Source organism: Bradysia coprophila, unplaced genomic scaffold, assembly GCF_014529535.1.
Source record: "Bradysia coprophila strain Holo2 unplaced genomic scaffold, BU_Bcop_v1 contig_232, whole genome shotgun sequence".
NCBI classification, from domain to species: Eukaryota; Metazoa; Arthropoda; class Insecta; order Diptera; family Sciaridae; genus Bradysia; species Bradysia coprophila.
Genome location: NW_023503493.1, coordinates 18,608,036 through 18,633,120, shown reverse-complemented (window position 1 = coordinate 18,633,120; position 25,085 = coordinate 18,608,036). Strand labels below are relative to the sequence as shown.

At 34.3% G+C, this 25,085-nt stretch overlaps 1 long non-coding RNA gene across 1 annotated transcript; it reads left to right on the top strand.

The window, feature by feature from the left end:
- The first annotated feature begins 759 nt into the window (after positions 1-759).
- LOC119077170 lies at positions 760-16,087 on the top strand. Its single transcript, XR_005087762.1, has 3 exons — positions 760-770; positions 12,708-12,711; positions 15,953-16,087. It is a non-coding gene; the product is annotated as an uncharacterized LOC119077170 (long non-coding RNA).
- The last annotated feature ends 8,998 nt before the right edge of the window (positions 16,088-25,085 follow it).

Here is a 25,085-nt window from a genome sequence, read left to right as displayed (position 1 = left end):
CTCGATAAAGCTCCGAAAACGTCGTCGACGAATTTTACCAATAAAGAAAACTTGTCTTCTCCTATCTTCTTCTTCGCTTCCCGCATTGCAATGTTCGTAATAATTTCGGCCAGGATCTGGGACAATCGGTTACCCATTGCTAAGCCCTTCTTTTGTCTGTACATCTTACCCTTATAAGTGAAAAAAGCTATCTTGTCGACGAGAAAATTCAATGCTCTAATGAACAGATCAACCGGTACTTGGGTTTCTTCTTCAATCAGAAAATAATACTGCTTAATTACCCTCAAGGCAACATCTAGTGGGATGTTGGTAAACATTGAATTGAAATCCCAGTTGTTTAACCTGTAACCAACCGGCAATTGAGTGTCAGCTATTAACGAGAACAATTCATTTGCACTCTTGATGTTGATTCCAGTAAACTCATTCGTAATTAACGCAAGCTTCGAAAGCATCCAATCGGACAGATTCTTTCCTATACACTCTGGTGCAGATATGATTGGACGTATCGGCATATCGGCTTTATGTACTTTGATTGTACCGTAGATTCGGGCCATAATGAATGGTTCCGCTGTTAGCGGAAAAATAACGTTCGGATATCCTTTCTTAGCATCTTCTTTGAAAAATTGATTCAAGTCGAATCGAATCAATTCGTATTCCCTTTCAATTTCAATTCTTGCACTTTCGAAAGAAACCTTGTCGCTCAGCTCGTACACCTGATCGTTTATGTTCGCGTTCATGTATTCATCCATCTTATCGTAATACTGTTCTCTGTCGATTATTACTGTTTTCCCCCCTTTATCTGCTGGCATAACAAGTACTTCTTTATTCTGTTTCAAAAATTGCAACGTTTTTTGAAATTGTTCGTAAATAAAACGTTGAGCTGTTGAACTGCCATCGAAATTCATTACAAAATCTGATTCTAATTCTAAAATTTCTTGCATTTCCCGCTTCGCAGTTACTTTTTGACCAAATTCGTTCGTTTCTTGTAGGATCTTTTCAAAAGTAATCTTCAAATCTTCCCATGGAAAATTCTCTTGCCTAATATCCACAAAATTGAACTTCATTCCGAGACTAAAAATAAACTTTGCATACGGCGGGATGTAAAGTCGAGTCAACGTTACAACATTCTCAGGATTGTAGCTCAAGTTCATATTCTTCATCTTCTTAAAGAAATCGCCATCGTGCGCGCCGTGCTACAGGACCAAATATAAATCCTATCATTATCATTATCATCATATGTAAATCATCGTTTTTCTACTGTGGTACATAGTACCTTTCATCAAAAGTGATGAGCTCATAATACGCACATTCCATTCTACAAACAACGATACACTTCGATGACAACGACAAGATTTGCACAAAAATGAACTCAATTACTGATTTGCACAAAAATATTGAACTCAACCACTGAACTCAATCAAACCTTAACAGAGTATTAGCTCTTCCCTCCTCAACCGACCATCACGTACAGTGAATTTGATAGAGACTTCTATCGAAACGGAAGTACTGTTTCGGCCTCAGAGTCCGGTGTTGGCCCTAGGACAGTATAGGACTGTCCATCATCAGTTGTTCCACCGGCTCCTTTACAAGACAGCATAAATTTACAACGTTGAACAGGTTGTTGACTATTTTATAAACTTGGATACTTTTTCATCAGATGATGAAGGTGATAGAAGTTGAGAGTGCTTAGAAAAATCCCCAATACAGCACGGAGTAAACGCTAACTTTGAACAAACTCAAATAAACTCAAAAATAAACGAAATTTGAGATAAATTCACACAAATGAAATCCGAACTCTCCTCACGACGATACGAACTCTCTTATTAACAATATACAGGAACTCAAAATTCGTAATCAATAAAATAGCTACCTGATCCATCCTATCAGCGTCCTGATCCATCTTATCAGAGTCCTTGATGTTCTCTCTTTCAAACGCTCCGATTGTTTTCTCTTTCAAACGCTCCGATTTAACAGTCCAACATTTATTCACTCATTCGGTGGTTCACAAATTCTTTTCGGTAGTTAACAAATTTTAGAAATTATAAATCCCTGACTTTTACGTAGAAAAAATCGACTTCTCTGTTCATGGCTCACTCAATTTTCGTTCGACTTCTCTGTTCATGGCTCACTCAATTTCCGTTCAACTCATCCAATTTTCGGTCAACTCATCTCTACCTGTCATTTTTTCTAACATCTCGCTAAATCCAGATACGTCTAATTCCCCGACTGCATCTACTATGACGTACGTTCGGTTTTTGGTATTGTCATTACCATCATCATTTGGTCCAGGATCGATAAGCTCAGAATTATCGGAAATTAGTCCTGAATCATTTGAGATGAATCCTGAGTCATTGGAGATGAATCCTGAATCACTGGTCTTTTTCTTCTTCATTTCTTTTCCATCTTCTATCCATGAATTTTCTTCTACCCATGAGTCTTCCATTAATAAATTTTCTCGTTTCTTCTTCGAGAGTGGAGTGGATACGTTGTGCTTAATGAGATTTGTGTCCCTTTCGATGCCGCTAATCAGTTGTTCGAATTTTCCATCCATTTTATAAAAACGATCGTACAAGTTGTTGGCTTCTTCGGAATAGAATATCTTGAATTTCATCGCAATGTCATCGGTATGTTTAGTCCATTTCTTGAAAGATGCACTGTCCGCTATTGATTTAACTTCTTTTTTCACATTTTCCATGGTTTTAGTTAACCCTTCCATCCCTCTCTTAAGTAGCTTCAGTTCAATTTCGATCGACATGGATTTCTTCTTTTTGATTTCTTGTAGTAATTCTTGGATATTTGAATCTCTTTGAGCAGCTTTTTTTACGAATTCAATTTCCAACTCCTTAAAATCGCTCATAAATTTGCCTACGCTCTTTCCTCTTTCCAGAAGTCCTTTTCGGCAAAGTTTCGAATAATACGCCTTTAAATATACCGTCAATCTCTGTGTCGCATCTTCAAGCTCTTTGTCGTTTACCTAAGCATTAAAATAAAAAAATTTTAAAATTGCTCCATAAATTTCATTGAGTTCCCATTTGTTGAGTTCATATTTATTGAGTTCCTATTTATTCTCATTTTATTGAGTTCTTATTTCATTTAGTTTCAGTTCGCGTTTCATTTCATTGAGTTCTTATTTCATTTAGTTTCAGTTCGCATTTCATTTAGCTTCAGTTCGCTGCAATTCGAAACCAATAGCAAGGTCTTGATTGTTTCTGAATGTTTTCAAGTCAAATAAGGAAAAGGGAATAACGTGATCTCTATTTGAGTTCATGTGTTCCATTATTTCGGAGTCTTTACGGTTAAATTGGTGCATTAGCGTTCTACCAACGTCCAAATTGAAAGTGCGGAAACATTTCGAAAAAGAACAATCTACACACCGAACAGTGAAATATCCATGTTTAATGTTATGGATATTCTTGCGATCTTTTACATTAGAAAAAATGAAAAATCCGTTTTTCAGCGCGGCTTTAGGAGCTAATGTCAAGTTTATTCTATTTTTATTGATTAATTTCTTGGTTCTTTCGTAGATAATTTTGTTGAACGGAATTGATACGAAATTGGTGCTTTTCTTCTTTTTTACTTCAAATTTGGACATTTGTTTCTTCGGGGTATTGTTGGATTCAGTCGTATTTTTGCGAAATTCACCTTCCCCAAATTGTCTCATGGATAATTCATCATTTATGTCAATCGAGTCTGGTGATCCCATTGCGTCAACGTCATGAAATTGACCTAATTTTTTTATACATTTTAGCATAAATTCTTTATAAAAATTTTTCAGGGTAATTGCTTCGCCGTAGGATTTTCTTAACGTTCATCAGTGTTTTGAATACATTTTCATCCGTCGTTATACTGACTGCATTATGTATGTATTCTTGCACAACATTTCTTTTTATCGAAATAGGATGGTTAGAGTGAAAATTCAAAATTTGACGTGCTGAATATGGCTTTTGCCACCATGTAAATCCAATTGTATTGTCGTCTCGTCTGATAATCCTACAGCTTAAGTATGAAATGCTTCTATTTTCATCTTCATCTTCTCTTTTGACCGATAAACCTTCAATGATACCATTCAGCGCTTCTTCTACTATAGGAACATCTTCGCTCGATAAAGCTCCGAAAACGTCGTCGACGAATTTTACCAATAAAGAAAACTTGTCTTCTCCTATCTTCTTCTTCGCTTCCCGCATTGCAATGTTCGTAATAATTTCGGCCAGGATCTGGGACAATCGGTTACCCATTGCTAAGCCCTTCTTTTGTCTGTACATCTTACCCTTATAAGTGAAAAAAGCTATCTTGTCGACGAGAAAATTCAATGCTCTAATGAACAGATCAACCGGTACTTGGGTTTCTTCTTCAATCAGAAAATAATACTGCTTAATTACCCTCAAGGCAACATCTAGTGGGATGTTGGTAAACATTGAATTGAAATCCCAGTTGTTTAACCTGTAACCAACCGGCAATTGAGTGTCAGCTATTAACGAGAACAATTCATTTGCACTCTTGATGTTGATTCCAGTAAACTCATTCGTAATTAACGCAAGCTTCGAAAGCATCCAATCGGACAGATTCTTTCCTATACACTCTGGTGTATACACTTTGTCGCATATGCATAGGCGAGATGAACTGGCCATTCACATCAGATAGCTATAAAGCTTCTTTCTGGTCTTTTTAACGTTGCGCTTTAGCAACGAACTAAACGAACAACGATGAAGACCAACCTATTACCACCTACAGCACGAGGCTAATAGGTTAATAATGCCTACAAATTGAAATAGCTTAAAGCTGAAATGCCTACAAATTGAAGCAGCTTAAAGCTGAAATGCCTGCAAATTCAAATAACTAAACGCTGAAATGCCTACGAATTTAGCTAAATAACTGAAATGCCTACAAATTCAAATAACTAAACGCTGAAATGCCTACGAATTTAGCTAAATAACTGAAATGCCTCATAAGTTTAACTAAACAACTGAAATTCGTTCGGGATTTCAGCCAACGAATCGTCAAAGCTTGATTGTAAGAACGAACAGAGCTTTTATGCTCTTCCCTTACCCACGGTTCACGTTAAGTGATTGAATCAATGAAAGAGAAGCTGTTTCGACCTCCGAAGCTGCTTCAATTTGTAGGCATTTCAGCTTTAAGCTATTTCAATTTGTAGGCATTATTAACCTATTAGCCTCGTGCTGTAGGTGGTAATAGGTTGGTCTTCATCGTTGTTCGTTTAGTTCGTTGCTAAAGCGCAACGTTAAAAAGACCAGAAAGATGCTTTATAGCTATCTGATGTGAATGCGATGTAAAACTTGTAACGTGTATTACCGACTAAACTTACAATGATGTTGACCATTTCACGAGTCTTTACGGACGTTATGACTTTATGGAGAATTTGGATGGTAGGCAGCTACGAAACCACTTGGGCGCTTGTATGGCAGTTAAATAACGAAATCGGAGTTACCTGCAATCGGATATTGTCTTGAGGCTGATTCATTCGGTGTGGTGTTTTCATTTTGTTGACTGAAATTCGTTGAATTTCCTTGGTGTTTCATGGATTCTGGCGTGGTTTTCGTGTTTAAATGTGCGTATGCGAGCCAGGAGATCAATTTGGTGATTCATTGGGAAAGAATTTGGTTGAAATTGTGTGATCGTGAGTACGATGTCGCTGACTTTGTGTTTTGTTTGTTGTTCAAATGTGATGAATTTTCGCTCGTGTTTTTTGCTACATGTTGGGTTTTCAAAGTAGCCATCCATTAGTATCCGAACATTCCATCGAAGATGGCAATTTTTCTATGTAAATTTTCAAAACTTGTTCAATCGAAAATTTACGCTGTCTTGTGAACGAATACGATGGAAGCAACTGATGATGGACAGTTCTATACTGTCCTGTGACCACCATCGTATTCGGAGGTCGAAACAGCTTCTCTTTCATTGATTCAATCACTTAACGTGAACCGTGGGTAAGGGAAGAGCATAAAAGCTCTGTTCGTTCTTACAATCAAGCTTTGACGATTCGTTGGCTGAAATCCCGAACGAATTTCAGTTGTTTAGTTAAACTTATGAGGCATTTCAGTTATTTAGCTAAATTCGTAGGCATTTCAGCGTTTAGTTATTTGAATTTGTAGGCATTTCAGTTATTTAGCTAAATTCGTAGGCATTTCAGCGTTTAGTTATTTGAATTTGCAGGCATTTCAGCTTTAAGCTGCTTCAATTTGTAGGCATTTCAGCTTTAAGCTATTTCAATTTGTAGGCATTATTAACCTATTAGCCTCGTGCTGTAGGTGGTAATAGGTTGGTCTTCATCGTTGTTCGTTTAGTTCGTTGCTAAAGCGCAACGTTAAAAAGACCAGAAAGAAGCTTTATAGCTATCTGATGTGAATGGCCAGTTCATGCTCGCATATGTCGCATATGCATAGGCGAGATGAACTGGCCATTTGGCCAGTTCATGCTCGCATATGTCGCATATGCATAGGCGAGATGAACTGGCCATTTGGCCAGTTCATGCTCGCATATGTCGCATATGCATAGGCGAGATGAATAACCCTCTATGTAATAAAACATTTTTGTAATTGTTATCCCTCCAGCTCTTTTTTAACGAGATAAAAAAATACACTGCATGCATACACAGACAGTTATAATTGTGATATGATCAACTGATTTTGAATTAACCTCTCGTATTAAAATTGGCTGTAAAAACAGAAGAGTATTGATTCACATACATTCGTTAAAAGAGATAGCTTGATGAATTCAAATTGATTTTAAATCAATATTCCACTCAGCTCACCATTAACTGAGTGGAATATTTTCCAAATCTAACATTATGAACACCATTCGACTGAAAAACCGAAAGAAGTTTTGTAATTAACGCCGCGTTAAAGGCCGGTCGTCCAGACTGCTCTTGTTGTTGGCCGTAAAAGGCTATTAGTTAGGTATCTGAACAAACAAACAAGTTTAACAATGTGACAATAAACACTTTATGACAAATGCTTAATAAAATAACGAAACGGAATAGGACGTCTGCAAAACGCAAAACGATGTTAAGAGGTTTGGTAGATTACTGTTTCTGTAGAGCAACAAACATTGAAAATTTCAAATTAACTTTCAAAAACAAAAATAAATTAGATAGACCAGCAACTGGAGAATGTATTGGACATGTGGCTGTACGCTGTAGGGTACCAGGGTATACCCATTAATTTAATTCGAAGTGAAAAAGGAAAACCTTCGGCAATTTGTATAATTAATCGAACGAAATATACAAACAAAAAAATCGCATAGCGCTAACTTGCAGTCAGCAGCTAAAACATTTTCACATTTATTAAGATCGATGTGAAAAAATCAACCAACGTGTTAAATAGGAAAGTCTTTCAGCGCCCTAGATCAAAGGATTAATTTTTTTATTGTAAGAAAGGAAAAAAACGCAAATAAATATTTTGTAACAATTCACAGACGTGTTCCAAGTAATTACAAACGTTACACCATATTGAAAAAAAAAATCTCATTGAAGCATAACCCTTTATTATCCATTCCGTCTTTGTGATGGGTTGGTTATTTCCATTTGAATCTGTTATTTATATTCACTTTTTCCATTCTGAAGAAAAATCACCCGGCGAAGAACGAATTCTGTCGGTGATATTTACTAATTGGAAGATTATGCTCACAAGGAAATAAGGGAATAAAGGAATATTCGTATCCCCCTCCTTGACGAAACAATACCAACATTTTCTGTTAAAGAAAAGCCAAATAGCATCAAAGGGTTACAAAATATGTACACCGAGAATATGGTTTGGCCTTGTGTAAAATAATAATAATCTGCCATCGGATTATTGAAGTGTTTGCACAAGGGCGAGAAGTTACAAATGTTGCAAAGTTATTATTTAAAGCTCGGTGAAAATTAGTTTTGAGGTAATTTAGTGGTGAAAATATTAATCATCTGAAGTCCCACACCGGTGTGTGTCTGAAGAATTTCTGTGGAAATATTGTTAATTAAATATTTTAAAGCGAACATTGCATGCTAACTGTGATTACATATTCCTATAATTAGTGATTATAATCCCCGTTTGGATATTATATCGTCGTCTCGCTGAGCTGCATACACCAACTTCGTGTTTAATCAGATCTTTTGATTAGAGATGCGATTTCGAAGAGAGATAATTAAGGTGGATTATGTTTGTTCGATCACGAATCTATCATTTGTCATAGTATGTACAATTATAACGTTCAGCAGTCGCCGTTTCAATATCTATAATTACATAAACACAAAATTTGAATCGGATATTATGTTTACGCAACCACAAGAAAGCATACGTCAGAACATTTCCATTTGCTTGAGGTAAACACATTTAATGAAGCCTAATAATCCGAAATATACATTTATCTTCCTTAATTCCATCATCAATGTATGCTTTCCTCAAAGGCCATGTTATATAATTTTCAATCCAACGAGAAATTATGCACTCTATGCAAATGGTGGTCAGAAGTTATATGTGCAAGGCCACAAACCACAGATATTATATCCATGACAGTGTGTAGCTCAGTATATTCAGTAATAAAATAAACGAAGATGAATTTATACAGCGGAAAGCAATGCCAGCAAATGCTACCTGGTTCCATTCAGTTAATTAATAGTGGCACGTTGCTGTGATGGAGCATTCAAGTGCGACAACTATACCTGTTATGTTTTTTTTTATCGCAAATGGGGTATGTGTGTTGTGCGCTATATACGCGACGTACATAAGAGTAAACAAATTTACCCTAGAGAGCTATAGGTTTTGCAAGCAAAATTATATCACAGAAAAAGAAAAGTTTGCCTACTGCGATAAAATACCTCAATGATATAAGGCTGTATATAAGAGACTCGTACTAATACTCGCGCAAGCTCTCGTTTACGTACACGTCTCTTATATACATATACAGCCTTATAGCAGTAATGTACTATTATCGCTCATTTACTGAACATAAACAATATCTATGACACACGGTATTTTGATTCGAATTTTCGTGATTGGTTTGCGACGTTCAAAATGAATTATAAAAAAAAAATTGGCATATAATGCAAAACAAAGTGTCTTATAATAACGTTCCTCATCGATAATGAATATTATGCACCTGTGTCCAAGTGTTTATTTTGACAAGTTGGTGATTGTGATTCTAAGCCGAAGGCGCGGATCATAATCCAACTCGTCAAAATAAAAGTTTGGGCATAGGTGCATATCATTATTTATGTGCCGATGCAAAGATAAAAACAAACTTCCTCTCCGAGCTGATTCATAATGTTAGTCTTACCACACAAACGTATAAAAACATATAAAAAATTTTGTTTTCAACCTAATTACAACAATAGCTATTTGTTCAACGAGGGAAGTAAAGTTGGAAATTACATTTCGAGGGTGTTGTCACGATAAAATGGAATTTCAATCTTTTTTACCCAAGGTAAAAACAACGTTTTTCACAACAAAGGCTGCCGAAGTTTCAGTGGAAGGAAGAAAATAAATATTTCCTACAAATCGTTTTGCAATAATATAAGTGAATATATAATTCAAAAAAATTTACGCAGACCATTGAACCGGTGTAATAGTCACAACCATTGCCAATATTACTTTGTATTTAGTAATGTTACCCACCAAAAACAAGGGCTTAATTTTCAATCAATCCGATTACGGGAGAAAAAGTTGATATGCGGATAAGGGGAAGGGTGTACATTTACTTTACTCGATTCCATTCCGTGTTAGCAGAGCATAGATCCACTTTATGTGTTCAAATATAAATTAAACTTCAAGAGGAAGACTGAAAACAACTATCTCTCTTGTCTCATACTGTATATGTTGTATCATCCTGGTATACACGAAACCCAACCATATATTATCGAAATAGATTGCAGCGAAAATTAAATTTAAAACCAATCATGAACGAAAATGCATTGTCGTTAAAATAATATGCATACGCGATGCATGCTGCAGAAAATATGCATAACATTTAAGTCAAATAATTGTTCAAATTCATCCAATATCGTGTATCGTTATGTCTTCTTGATTAATTTGAAGTCGAAAAGGGGGTTACTTTTTCCCTATTAATTCCAATATGCAAATATAGGTGTCGGATTTTAATTAGTTCATTGCCATGTGTTTTCAGATGGATATGCATGCACTGCAATGCTATTGCATATTCTCGAACTGTGCAACTAAACCGGGAAAACAAACAATATTATCGACATTTATAAATGTCCGCAGCTGAAAAGTTTATTATTGAAAAAAAAAAATTAAATTGTTGTTTGTTATGCGTGCGTTGGACAGTTGTATGATTTTTCGCTTTGAGGCATGTTGAATGGGTGGTGCATGTTGTGTGAAGGGTGATGAAAGGGTGGCCAGTTTAAAAAATATTACTTGTGATATCAACATAGTATGTGGATTCTGTGGTTTCAACAAATTATTTCATTTACTAAATTTGCCATGGTGAATAAAAGGTTCAGGTTCAACAAGCATTAGTTAAAATAAATCACATGCAACACATCAGTCAACGATGGTTATAAAAATTCAAATCTAACAAAAAATATGACTAGAGTGCCACAATCATTTCATCAGAAAAGCTACATACAGTTAGACTCGATTTAGTAACCAATCTTATGTAATAGAATAGAGAGAAAAAACTGTACTAGTGATGTTCACATTCAACGTTTTATTAACAAAAGACGAAAGACACAACAACATACAGTTTCACATTACTCTTCAGGAACAAACAAAACGATATCAAATAACATAAATTTGGCTCACTTCCCTGAGAATAAATAAATAAATAAATTGCGACAAAAGCATAACACACACCCAACTAGCTTGACTCATAAACAGAAGACTTTTTTATATCAATGGCACAGACGAAGGATTTGTTGAAAAATGTGTACTGAGTGTACGTCTCTGAGGAAATTGCTTGCCCTTTTTAATTTATTTGTTTATTTGAATGAAGAATATATATTACGTATCTTCCGCGGAGGTGGCTCCGAAGGCAATGGATATAATTCTCCTCTCAGATAAATGATAATATTCATTTGTTAAAAAAGATGTTTCGGAATATTAAATCTTGCTTGTAACTTCTGCCTGAACTGAAATTCTCCACACCAGTGCCGCCTTTTCCATATGGGCCAAATCCGTGGAGCAGAAGAAAATGGCGCCCGAGGTCCTTAAAAAAAATTAGCTTTACTAAATTGGCGCCTATTTTTCCAATTGCCCCAATCGCCCAAAAGCTAAAAGCGGCACTGCTCCACACAGACGATGCCGATGCTATCAACATCGGATTCGGATCTCTAAAATTTGCATTTAGACACATTCTATAAAAATAACAATTTTGATCAACGAAAGTTTGATTCGACAAATGCAAAAAATGCTAAAGCAACATTCGCTGGGCGAGTTCAAGAATTTGCATTTCATCCATCGTTATTTAGCATGAGTCCGCAGCAACTTTTCATCGCCCTACACCTAATCGCCCCAACTTTTATCGAAATAACAAAAACTTAAAATTGACTTCAAATCATAAACCAACGAAATAGGTTAACAGCATTATTGAATTGAGATTGAGCGCTTGAATTGATTTAACGTAGAAATAGGCAGGCACTTTACTACAACATAAACTTTTCGATCAGAATGACCCAGCAGTTCTGTAATAATCTATTGAATTAATCGTATAAAATGCACTTAGTTTATAGTAGTGAAAAAACAATATTTTTGTTTCTTTAAGAAGGAAAAAAACTAAAATTAACGAAAACCATATTCATAAACTTCGAATAGATCGACAATTTATTCTTAAAGATCAATTTATTGTCGTTTTATCCATATTCAATATAAAATCTGAAGTTTTTTGTAGTCATTAATATAAATCTTATTCTCTGTTTGATTGTTTAAAAATTTAAATAAAACATTTGAGTCGAAAATTGTGTGGATGTAAGCCACAGGTACGATGTTATTGAATAGATTCGGTGTTGTACTATTCCATTTTATATTTCTTTTGGTTTTTAAATTAATATCATTTTGAGTAAATTTCGTTATAAACAACACATTTATACTTGTTCTAGCAGACTTTTATGACTTTTTAAATTCCCCAAACAGTTGTAAATCAGAGCAGACAAAACATTATGTACATAACGTAACGTTTAAACTAAGATTCATTCGACCCAGTAACATTGCACAATGTTGGTCGGTAATTGCTTTATTTTATATTTATTTCAAGCCCATTTATTGCTAATACGGATACGGAGCGATACGAAGTTAAAAAATTCGAAACACGAATGGCGTCAACGCACTTCAAGCAAAAGTGATCATAGTCAACAGCTGCCAAATACAGTACTATTTTCTATAAAATATGGTTTTTACAGTGTTTTACAGTTGTGTGATACACTGTCAAGTTTTAGTACACTATTTAGAGTATATATGCTTGAAGTGCGATGATGGTGTTCCTAATTTAAATTACTTTTTGTAGAAAAAAAACGTAAATTTCTCATTTTCAATTTTATGACTAATGCTGTCAAGTGTACTTAAAATCTCATAGTTGTTTTCCACTTAATTTAAATTACACAATTGTGTATCGCACTTTGTGTGTTTTATAAATCTTTCTACAAAAATAGACTGTCAAGTTGATCCCAAATTCAGATTTTATGATATATCGAGGAAATTATTTATTTATTTATTTATTTGTTGGTTTTGAGACCGTTCTAACAGCCTTTTACAGCCAATAACAAGTTCAGTCTGGACCACCGGCTTTACGTGACTTCCGAACCACGCCTCGAAGTATGTAATTACTCTCTGAGGAAAGTTAGGTGCGAAATTGATATCTCGCCTTAATGTAGGCTAGACATATGTACACAAATTCATCGTATTTGGGTTACGTCATACGATTCATTCAGTGTGTACATCGTTGCAGCCACCAAACACACCGCAACTACCCAAATTATGAAGCTTGAGTGAACTAAGGACGTTACCAATGCGATATAATCGCTAGAAAAATTCCATGCGGAATTTGTCTGTCACGGGAATCGAACCCGGATCATTCTGGTGGAAGGCTAGTACGTAACCACTGAGCCATCCAGTCAAATGCCAATATTACGTACAATAATCTATTCTGTTACTTCTTTTTAGTGTTTGAGAAAAGACATTCAGCCTCATCAGTTTTACCAAACATTTTGCAATATATAAAGGGATCAAAACAATGAATCTAGTAGTTCAACGTTTGGAATGCGCACACTTTAATCATTCAATTCACATTGTTGGCGCACTTTTTTGTGTATGTATAATTTTGATTTTGAATGATGTTTACAATATCCAATATCCAAATTTTGTCTTTTTTTATTTAGACTGGTATACCTATTCCCGCAGCTGAGAAAAGAGTGGTTATTAAATACGTATATCACTGAAAATCGAATCTGAATCTATAAATTCTGAACTCTTCAATGTTCAACTGAATGAATTGTTACTAATGATCCCGATGCAAGTATATTTTGTACAATGATATATTTTCGGTACACCATTAAAACGAACCAATGTCTTCAGTGTTGTTAAAACAAATAGGCAGACAAGATCTTTTGTTTTCTAATAGCTTCTCAGCATTAACGGGGGGCTAAAAAAACACAACACGAAAAAGAGGGTCATGTCAATCTAAACTAAAGAAAAATAAATATGTAACTAGATCATGTCAAATGAGGTGAAATGAGATGTTTAAGTTGGATGTACAAATATCTTTGAAAACAAAACAATGAATAATTAGACGCAACATAATGCTGGTGTTATCTGGGTTTGATTTTTTTTTTTTCATTCTTCGACTTGTTTAACATTAATGTGAGATGTGATGAGGCATAATAATGTAAATCGATTAAATTTCCATGCAATTGAGTAATGACTCAATATCTTGATTTGATAAACGCTCGGAATAATTTATTTTTGTCCATTATTTAACCGAAACGTTGAAGTTTAAACCAACGTTACAATAGTTCCACTTTTTTTAGTTTCACTTTTTTCGTGGAACTATAAAAAGTGAAACTATCTTCACCCTGCATATATGCAGCGTTACAATAGTTTCACTTTCTAGATTTCAGATTCCCAGATATCTAGACTTTCCAGCCTAAAAAAGTGGAACTATTGTAACACTGCATATATGCAGGGTGAAGATAGTTTCAATTTTTATAGTTCCACTTTTTTAGGCAACTGTCAAAAGTAAAACTATCTTCACGTTGCATATATGTAGTGTTACAATAGTTCCACTTTTTTAGTTCCACTTTTTTCTTGAACGTGAAACTGTCTTCACCCTGCATATATGCAAGGTTACAATAGTTCCACTTTTCTAATTACCCTTTAAGGTTTGCCTTTTCGCACATACCTTTATATTTTCGAAAATCATAGAAAAATTATGGAAGTTGTAGCTATTGTCGAATATCTGCTTAATCTGAAGGGAATAATGAGGAAATACCTCGAGACTTTGTTTCAGCGAGTGATGAAAAGAAAATGAAGCAAAAGAATTAGGATCTACCGAGGATTAAGAGTAAGTTCGATGAGATGTTTGATTCCAGTGAACCTGTTGCTCGTGCAAGACTGCGTCATCAACTGTAGAATCTTCAAAGTGGCTGCAAGTAGTTCCATCGAGTCAGTTAGGTTTACTATGGGATAATAACTTTGCAAGAATCGCTGTTGATCTTCGTTTGGGTTCTGATTTATGTGAGGAACACACGTGGTAAGGTCGTTAAAAAGGATGGATTACACGGTCTATGATGCAAGATAACCAGGGACTATTTTAAGGAAAATTTTCCCTATTTTTATATTTTTCCCAATTTTTCCGAGGGGTGACGCACTTCCATTTAATCCAAAAAAAAATTTTTAGTTTTACCGTAATAATTGGGCTACCCACCTGAAAAATTTGTAAACTAATTACGAAAATTAGATTTGCACGATCCCCAGGTCGTTTAAGTACTCGTGAGGTATAGGAAAAATTTTTTTTGTTAAAAATGGTATTAAATTTATTTAATCCATTTAATCGACTTTACACCAAAAACTCCTAAAAGTGGATTTTTTCGCTTTTTAACATTGTACTATGAGTTGTAGTACGTGGTTCGATCAAAATCAACCATTTTTAAGACTTTTACAGTATTTGGTAAAATGAACTTTTTTCCTATTTAATCCATTTAATCCAATTTTTATTCCATTTAATCCATTTAATCCATTGAATCCATTTAATACCATTTATTCCATTTAATCCATTTAATCTAGAAGTGAGTCACCCCCCCGAATTTTTCCTATTTTTCTTAATTTTCCTAATTTTTCCTGTTTTCCTCAATTTTCCCTATTTTCCTTAATTTTTTTTTCCAAATATTGCCTTCTCACCTAAAATAGAATAGTGTATCAAACAAGCATTTTTTAAATTCGGAACAGTGAATTTTACATTAAAAAAATATTTTGTGAGACATAGCTGTAGGGAATGCAATCCCGGACGGTTTTTGCTATACCGGGATTCGGGATTTTAAATCTGAATCCCGGGATTGATACCGGGATTTTCGGTATTGACAAGAAATTATGATTTGAGTAACAAAAACACTTCTACAAAAATTACTAGCAAAATTCATTAATTTATTGTCGCTTCAAGAGTTTTGACTTATAATGATGGTAATGACATTTTAAAACGTTTTTATTCTTTTTGAAAAGGTATTTTCACATTTTTGTTTCATGTAGGATCTGATATTTCTAAGCCCACAGATTTTGACAGCTGTTATATTGTATGCAATTTTTGAATTTATTCCTAGTTGAAATATTTGTCGCACACGCATAATGACCAGTTTACTGGGACAAAACCCATTCAATATAAAGACTGTCAAATTTGTGGATCTAGAATTTATGTAGAATCTGTTGAAAACGAAAATGTGATAACTTCTTTATTTTTTAAGTGAAAGAACGCACAAACGGTGCAGCGTTTCGTCGTTCAGTCTTAAACAAATGGTGATGAGTTAAACTATTTTCGTGATGAAAATCTATAGTCGAATTCAAATAAAAAACAACAGAGAATGTGACCATGACAACACATTAAATAAAATCAACCTTACTTTTCGTTAAAATCATAAAAATTGATAGAACAATTAACCGGCATCGGGGAATCTGTCACACACGATCATAGTATGGGCACACCATCAATTTGTATGACGTGCCAGATTACCCTACGCCCAATGTCTCACAAAGTAGTTTTTTTTTCATTGAATTGTTTATTTGATACACTGTTCGACTTAAGGTCAGAAACTAATTTGGAAAAAAAAGAAAATTTTGAAAATTAAAGAAAATTGGGAAAATAGGAAAAATAAGGAAAACAGGGAAAATTTTCATCAATCTTTTCCCAATTTTCCCTATTTTTTTCCCTGTTTTCCTTAATTTTCCCGATTTTCCCTATTTTCTCTATTTTCCTTATTTTTCCAATAATTTTCCCCAAAATAGTCCCTGAAGATAACAGCTCAGCATGACGGCGGTAACAATATTTTTCTCATGCATTCTCTTCAGCAGGATTTCCAAACATTTTACAGCCACCAGGTATTTCTAGAGATGATAGTAAAAGGCCGGATGGAATGACGTTGATTCCATGGAGTCACGGAAAGTCTCTTATATGGGATGTAACAGTAGGAAATACATTAGCGCCTTCATATGTCAATGAATCTAGTAAGAAACAGCGGTCGATCATTAGCTTTTGAAAGTTTGGGGCCAGAAACGATGAATTCCATTAAGAAATTAGGAACAATTATGAAGGCTGCTTCAGGGGAACCGCGTTTGACCGACTATTTAATTGAAAAAAAAAAATGCAATTCAAAGAGGCAACGCTGCATACATGCTGGGGACATTAGGAACAATTAGAGTAGATGACTTTTATCTATAGTAATATTTATTTTTTTGAAAAGATCGTTTTTTTACTGGCTGCTTTATCAGTCTTTTTATATCGCCTATCAATAAACTAATAAAAAGAAGATGATTAACGCCATTTACACTGTACGGCCGTGGGACTTAGCTCACGCTATGGTACATATAAGTTTAAATTTTACATCACTTTATCAATAAATGTTGTCCAATGATTGGATCGATTTTCGACTTGTAGTCAGGGGGTCCCAAGTTCGTGCCTCGGCAAGAATAGTTTCTTCATTCGCTCCTTAAAATTTTTCTTTTGAAAGAGTAAAGTACGAGCGGCATGTATAATTTTCGCACAACACGCAAAAACGCTTCATGGGAATCTTTTTTGTTTTGTCGTGTTTCACCTTCGGGTCGAAATGTTGAAAACGATCCGGGATCTCTAGACTAGTTTTTTTATCACTTTTTATAGCAATAAGTTCGACTCGATTTTATTATAAAATACGTTTATTTTGAACTTATTACAACACAGCAAGAGCTTTAAAAATGTCTAGTTTAAAGCTGGATCCGTTAATAACAGACTTAATTGATGATAGGAAACGATTTAAGACTGCGTGTGTCTCCTATCTATCAATTCTTCACACTGAAAATGGTAAGTTTCTAGAGGAACTTGACTTAGCATTTGCATTTTACATGCTGACTTAGATTAATACAACAAAATTACATCGACCATTTTTAACAACTACCTTACAGCAAGACCGTAACGTGCCACTTTGTTTCACAAACCCAAACGTGAACCGTCGAGTATGACAACATTCGTGACGAAAACTGTGTTAACGGTTCCAAATCATATTCATTCTAAGTAAACCTTTAAAGGAAATTAGAAAAGTCGAACTATTGTAACCTTGCATATATGCAGGGTGAAGACAGTTTCACGTTCAAGAAAAAAGTGGAACTAAAAAAGTGGAACTATTGTAACACTACATATATGCAAAGTGAAGATAGTTTCACTTTTGACAGTTGCCTAAAAAAAGTGGAACTATAAAAAGTGAAACTATCTTCACCCTGCATATATGCAGTGTTACAATAGTTCCACTTTTTTAGGCTGGAAAGTCTAGATATCTACGAATCTGAAATCTAGAAAGTGAAACTATTGTAACGCTGCATATATGCAGGGTGAAGATAGTTTCACTTTTTATAGTTCCACGAAACAAGTGAAACTAAAAAAAGTGGAACTATTGTAACGTTGGTGAAGTTTAATCCTACAATAATACAGGCTTTTTGCTGTGCATGAATTAGTAGGAAACAGTAGGATTATTCATACGATTTCGAATGCAATTGTAATGCAACAAAGCTTTTTGCTAGTAAATGCAACGGAAAATCCACCATTCGCCAAATTATAATTAAATCTTTTAGCGCCGGTTAAATGTATTTAACATTTTCTAAAATATTCAACATTGCACTCCGTAACACTTTATGTGCATCACATTTGTACGATATTCTCTGGCTGAGTATGGACTGGACAGTGGACAGCAATATGAAATGCAATACCAATAAATGATACAAAATGATTTACTGTATTGTTCGAAGCTTAATCTTCACATGGAATTTAATCCCACGGAAATAACTCTATAGATGGTTTGCTGTAAATGTTTGTCCAGCTCCAGACCTGATTAATTCATTTATACGCACACAATCCCCACGAATGTGACCGACATGTCAATGCATGTAATGATTTATTGGTCACTTTAAGCTACAAATTTTCGTTACATGAAATATATTCGAAAAACGAGAATAATAATTTTCGAATATGGATAGGGATTCATTCTAATCGAATGTACACATAGGTAGTTGATTAAATATGTTTGTACGTTGAGAGCTAACTGCATTAGATGTTCAATGCATCATCCCGGAGATTTTCCGTCTAGAAAATCAGTTTTTAAGCTATACGCAAGTCTTCCTTTCGTATTAAACATAAAGAGTGGTGATCACCTAAATCTAAAGTTCTCTCTTAGTTAAGATTGGCATAGTAAAACTTTTTCTTTTTCGGTTTTTGTTGCATTAAAAGAATTGAAGAAAGGAAACGTTTTCCTCACGACCATGGAGCAAGTTGTACGTACAACATACATAAACTCCCGTCTTCAAACACCATTTGACAAAACCAAACTTCGTGTTTCCGGAATGGAACAGAGAGGAAGCATTTACCTTGCAAATAAAATTTTGCACTCGAATGTAAAATGTAAAAATTTCTATTTTTATGAGTTTCTGTTCAATTTGAGTGCATATTGTTGTTGGTGACTTACAATTAAGATTTAAATTAAAAATTTGATTCGCTGTCGCACAATTAACAAAAAGTTATGTTTGAATTGGAGACATAAACCCATACCTCGTGAATATATTCATTTTCGTAAGGTACATTTAATTGCAATAATTTCCTAGGAATAATTATTAGTGAAAAGTCTGCTATCACGAGCACGAGGTAGATAAATCGGCTTCTTTGCAGAATTTTCTGATTATTTTATTGAAAATTATTTGTAAGTGTGCTGTATTCCACTCCACGCCAATATTTCATTTGAAAACATTTTCTACTCTAACACCGAAATCAAACAAAGTATAATTTCAACGCATAGAATTGATAACTTTAATCCATAAAATTGAATGAGTAAAGTTATAGCCCCATCGCTTCCCACCAAAAACATATTTTCCCAAGATATTTTCCATTATCCAAACGAGGAAGGAAGTGAGTAATATCATGCAAAATTATTCTCCACACTCTCAACCCATCCATTATTTTGGCATACACTCGATTCTGATGAATCTTCTGATGATTTTGATGTTTTTGACACACGCTCACATTGATTGCTCATAAATAAGGAAATTTTCGACATTATGAATAGCACACACCGAATAGCACTGCAGTAATAGTTAAGCACTTCACGTTTATGTATTTATACGTGTACGGATTGGATGTTTATGTAGAATATTTTCGAACAGTAGACACCAAATGACTCTCAACGCATATTCACATAAAAATCAATGATTTGAAAAGATATTCTTTCTGTTTTGATGATGGAAAAAAAATATTGCGGGTTTATGTGTGTGGATGTGGTTAACGAATTGAAAAAAGGAAAAATTTATTGAATGGATTATTGTTTTCACATAAATTACCAAAGTTATTGTTATTGATAATTCTTCCTCCTTTTTTCGGTCAAAATATTGAGTAAAAAGGTTTTTTTTAGATAAAAGTGATGTGGTGGTTATGCTGTGCGCATATTTTATGTTTCAGATTTTTAATTGTGTTTCGTACGAAGGGTACGTCTTGTCTGTAATTTAAAGTTAGTTATGTTTCCTGACTGTAGCAATTTCCCCTTGCATTTAATTTTTCTGTGTGTGAACCGTAGAGGTAGACTGTGTGAACGGCAAAAATAAATTGTTTGTTGTTAACGTACTGATGAATCTGAGAATTGAATGCTTCTGTGATAGCGCCTATCATGGTTAGTCTGTATTAATTTCTATGTTTTGGAAATATCAAACAATTTTTTAATCAAAGACATTCTTTTTGTACTTAACGAATTGCAACTGTTATCGAAAACAAGGATGAAAATAAACGCCGGGTCTAGCCACTGTGAAAAATACGTTAAAAATAATGAAGTAAAAGATTTTTATCACAACGAAAGTATCAAACAAGCACGCAATCTACTATTAAGCTCGCTATTATTTCAACACTATGAAAATGCTTTGCAACATTAAAATTATTCAAATGAAAAAATAATATTTTAAGAAATAACCGTCAAAGCAAGACAGCTCGTCGGGTAACATTGGCATATTTCTGACAGTATATACACTTGCATAAGAATCCCATAGGAGTCTGAGAACCTAGATTCTAATGAATGTTTAATAGATGTACTGTACATTATACACGAAGCTCGACACTGAACTTTTACTACGGGTTTCATAGGATTCTGGGGTTTCACTTTATTCCGTATGAATAATATGATTATAAATCAACTTTATTTTAATACTTATTTGTTTTGTCATTGGAATGAATTTCAAGTATTCGTGTGCCAACTATTTTGTATAAAATAATTGGAAAAATTTAAATATGAATGGCATCGAGAGTGGATTCTGTCGTCAATATTATGTATGATTTTCAGCATTATTATCATTTTAAATTATAGTCCTATAATGAGAATATGTTTCCTGACGTTGGTATTAGGAGTATGCTTATCACATAAGATATTTAAAATTGATGGGTTTTCCGATGTATCTAATTTTAGATTCTAGTTGAGTCAATTTAAAGTTGAGATTCATTGAGTAGACCCTTAAATTACTCCGATCAAATTTATCGGATTTAGTTAGTTAGTTTTGGTTTATTGGCTCATCATTTGAATACATGTACAATTTCGATAAATTTAACAGGGAGTTGCGGGAACAAGAACAACTACACGAATAGTAAGACTTAAATTATTTGCCGCAGCATTTACGTGTACCGATTGTTCAATATTTAATTATAACCAAATCCATACAATAGTACCGAATTGGAAATATACTCACCGAAATTCGTCATTTTACTATATTTCAGCCAAAATAAGAAACCTTTTTTTCACGATCCTGAATACAACGCGTAACTCGATTTTAAACACATTTTGGTTAAAACCTAAGCACTATGAGTGCCATTCAAGAATGTTAAGAACTTCCTGAATTCATTGTTTTCCCAGCAATTTGTTACTGATCGATCGATCGATCCGAAAGAAGACAAATTTTGTTGGGATAAAACATGGAAAACGCGGAAATAATGATTATAAAAAACACACTCCACTACAATGAATGTCGGATAATTTCTTTTAAAAACGCCTTTTTTTATTAAGTATGACCCGACCTGACAGTATTTCAAATTTGTTGAATCAGAAATTTGCATCTGACAAAAGCATGTACAAATTTACAGAACAGCAAAACAAAATCAAATTCATCGTATGCGAAATCCGAAATAATAGTACATTGAATGACAAGGGGCGAAAGTAAAAAAATTCAACCGTGTGCGAGAGTTGGAGCCCGCGCCGAAGGCAAGGGCTCTAATCGCACAGGTTGAATATTTTTACTTTTGCCCCGAGTCGTTCATACTATTTTTTTTGATACCAACATTGAAAATTGATACGTATCGCAAACATCGCAACAAAATGTTGAAATAAAAAGGCATTTAGCCAGAAAATGCGGGGGTCCAGGGGGCGGCAGCCTCCTGGTATATGAAAAATTTAATAATTTAGCCATCACAACAATAACACACACAAAAATTAAGATATAACTAACAAATCATTCAGTAACAAAAAGTATCAACTTTGTAAGCTAATTTCAATAAGAACACTGGCGCACAGTGTTTTACAATTTTGATCGAAGTATTCTGCATAATATGAGCGGATTTTGTTGACAACTCGACTCATTTCTCTCATTTTCTGTGACGTCAGTCACTTTCGCTGTTCGTTCAGTTGCGTTCGCTCTTCGTTAAGTACTTTCTCCCCGTGGGATGCATTTTTTTACTTTCGCCCCTCATATGCGGGGCGAAAGTATCATTTTTCAATGTTGGTATCAAAAAAAATATGAAAACTAGTAATTGGTGTATCCGAACATCACCCGGGTAAAAATTTCAGTCTCAGTGAGACCGAAAAATACGTAGTCTCAAGGGTCTCATTTCGGTCTCATTGACTTTTTCAGTTTGCGAGAAGTCTCAATTTTAATTTATTTTATGTAAATGAATAAGAATGAACGAGAGAAGCTGAGTGGTCTCGTTTCGACTACTTTTCGAGAATGTTTGAGAATGAATGAGTAGTCTTTTTTGACATTTATTTGTTAGGCGTGATGAGACTGTCCGAGTGGTCTCGGATTTAATACTTTCCGAGACTGGACAAGTGGTCTCTTTTCGAATAATTTTTCCTTACACTTTCCGAGACTGACCGAGTGGTCTCGTTTCGACTACTTTTCGAGAATGTTTGAGGATGAATGAGTAGTCTTTTTAGACTTTCATTTGTTAGACGTGATGAGGCTGTCCGAGTGGTCTCGGATTTAATACTTTCATTTTAAAAAAAAAAATATTCAAATTTTGAGAACGGAAAAGTGTTCTCATTTCGAGAAAATATTTTCTTCCAATTTTGAGAACGGAAAAGTGTTCTCATTTCGAGAAAATATTTTATTCGAATTTTGAGAACGGAAAAGTGTTCTCATTTCGAGAAAATATTTTCTTCCAATTTTGAGAACGGAAAAGTGTTCTCATTTCGAGAAAGTATTTTATTCGAATTTTGAGAACGGAAAAGTGTTCTCATTTCGAGAAAATATTTTCTTCCAATTTTGAGAACGGAAAAGAGTTCTCAATTCGAGAAAATATTTTCTTCCAATTTTGAGAACGGAAAAGTGTTCTCATTTCGAGAAAATATTTTATTCGAATTTTGAGAACGGAAAAGTGTTCTCATTTCGAGAAAATATTTTCTTCCAATTTTGAGAACGGAAAAGTGGTCTCATTTCGAGAAAATATTTTATTCGAATTTTGAGAACGGAAAAGTGTTCTCATTTCGAGAAAATATTTTCTTCCAATTTTGAGAACGGAAAAGTGTTCTCATTTCGAGAAAATATTTTCTTCCAATTTTGAGAACGGAAAAGTGTTCTCATTTCGAGAAAATATTTCCGTCAGTCTTCCAGATTCTCGAAAAATATTGAAAACGAGACTACTCTGACAATCTCATAAAGTCTCAAACATCTTTGAAAAATATTTAAAACGAGACTTCTCCACAGTTTCGGATGAATTATGGTGAATTTCGGATGAATTATGAGAACTAAACCAGTCTCAAAGGTCAAAAAAGAGACGTCTCACCTCCATACAAAAAAGCTGTATCGAAAAGACGTCTCACGACCACTTTTTTTTTTACTCGGGCACAACAATAAAATTCATCACTTAGGAATTTAAAACATTGAGCACCACCCGATAATTACTTTCAGAAGAAAAGAAAATTCTTTGATTTTAATTTCGCACAAAAACCATTCGCTCATGCTCATTCAATACCGTCAATTACCACAAGTTTTTGATTTACACTTAACTGAACTTAAGGAAAAATGCCGAAAAAACGAGACATTTGAGCGAAAAGATTTGAAACAAATTTGCTTTTTTTTACTTATAATGTCGTAGAACAAATGGCTTTGCCACCGAATGGTTAAGTGGCAAATTTAAGGAAAATAGGAAATGATTCAATATTTTCTGGGCAAATCTCCATATTTCAAGGATGCGAGAATACAAATCCACCATCAGATTAAGCAAATCATTGTGGGAAGTCCGCAAATTTGCCTAGCAAAGGTTGGCAAATTTGTCTTTTTCAGTACAAATTTGCAATATTTGATCGGCAAATTTGCGTAATTTCTGAATTAACTTGATCACTTTCTTTGCAAATCTCGGCAATTTTCCACACACACTTCACAGATTTGAACACTTTTAGAGAAAGAAAAACACTGATAAGTTCGCAAATTTGCGTTTTTAAAATTTTCGGAGCAAATCTTTGAAACAAATAATTTGTTTTCAACTTGATAAATCAAAACAACTTCGACATGATTTATACACGCGTTTGACGGTTTACGTTGGCAACTTTGATGTCATTGTGTACTAAATTTGCGTATTTTTGTCAGTACGGCGCGGCGGGCTGGATTCGAATATTTGATTATTGACTGTGCGAAATTAATGTTAAAGAATTTTTGTTTTCTTTCGAAAATAATTATCGGGTGGTGCTCAATGTTATAAATTCCAATGTGATGAATTATTGTTGTGATGTTACGATACACCAATTACTAGTTTTCATATTTTATTTCGGATTTCGCATACGATGAATTTGATTTTGTTTTTCTGTTCTGTAAATTTTTACATTCTCAGATGCAAATTTCTGATTCAACAAATTTGAATTGATACTGTCAGGTCGGGTCATACTTAATAAAAAAAAGGCGTTTTTAAAAGAAATTATCCGACATTCATTGTAGTGGAGTGTGTTTTTTATAATCATTATTTCCGCGTTTTCCATGTTTTATCCCAACAAAATTTGTCTTCTTTCGGATCGATCGATCGATCAGTAACAAATTGCTGGGAAAACAATGAATTCAGGAAGTTCTTAACATTCTTGAATGGCACTCATAGTGCTTATGTTTTAAGCAAAATGAGTTTAAAATCGAGTTACGCGCTGTATTCAGGATCGTGAAAAAAGGTTTCTTATTTTGGCTGAAATATAGTAA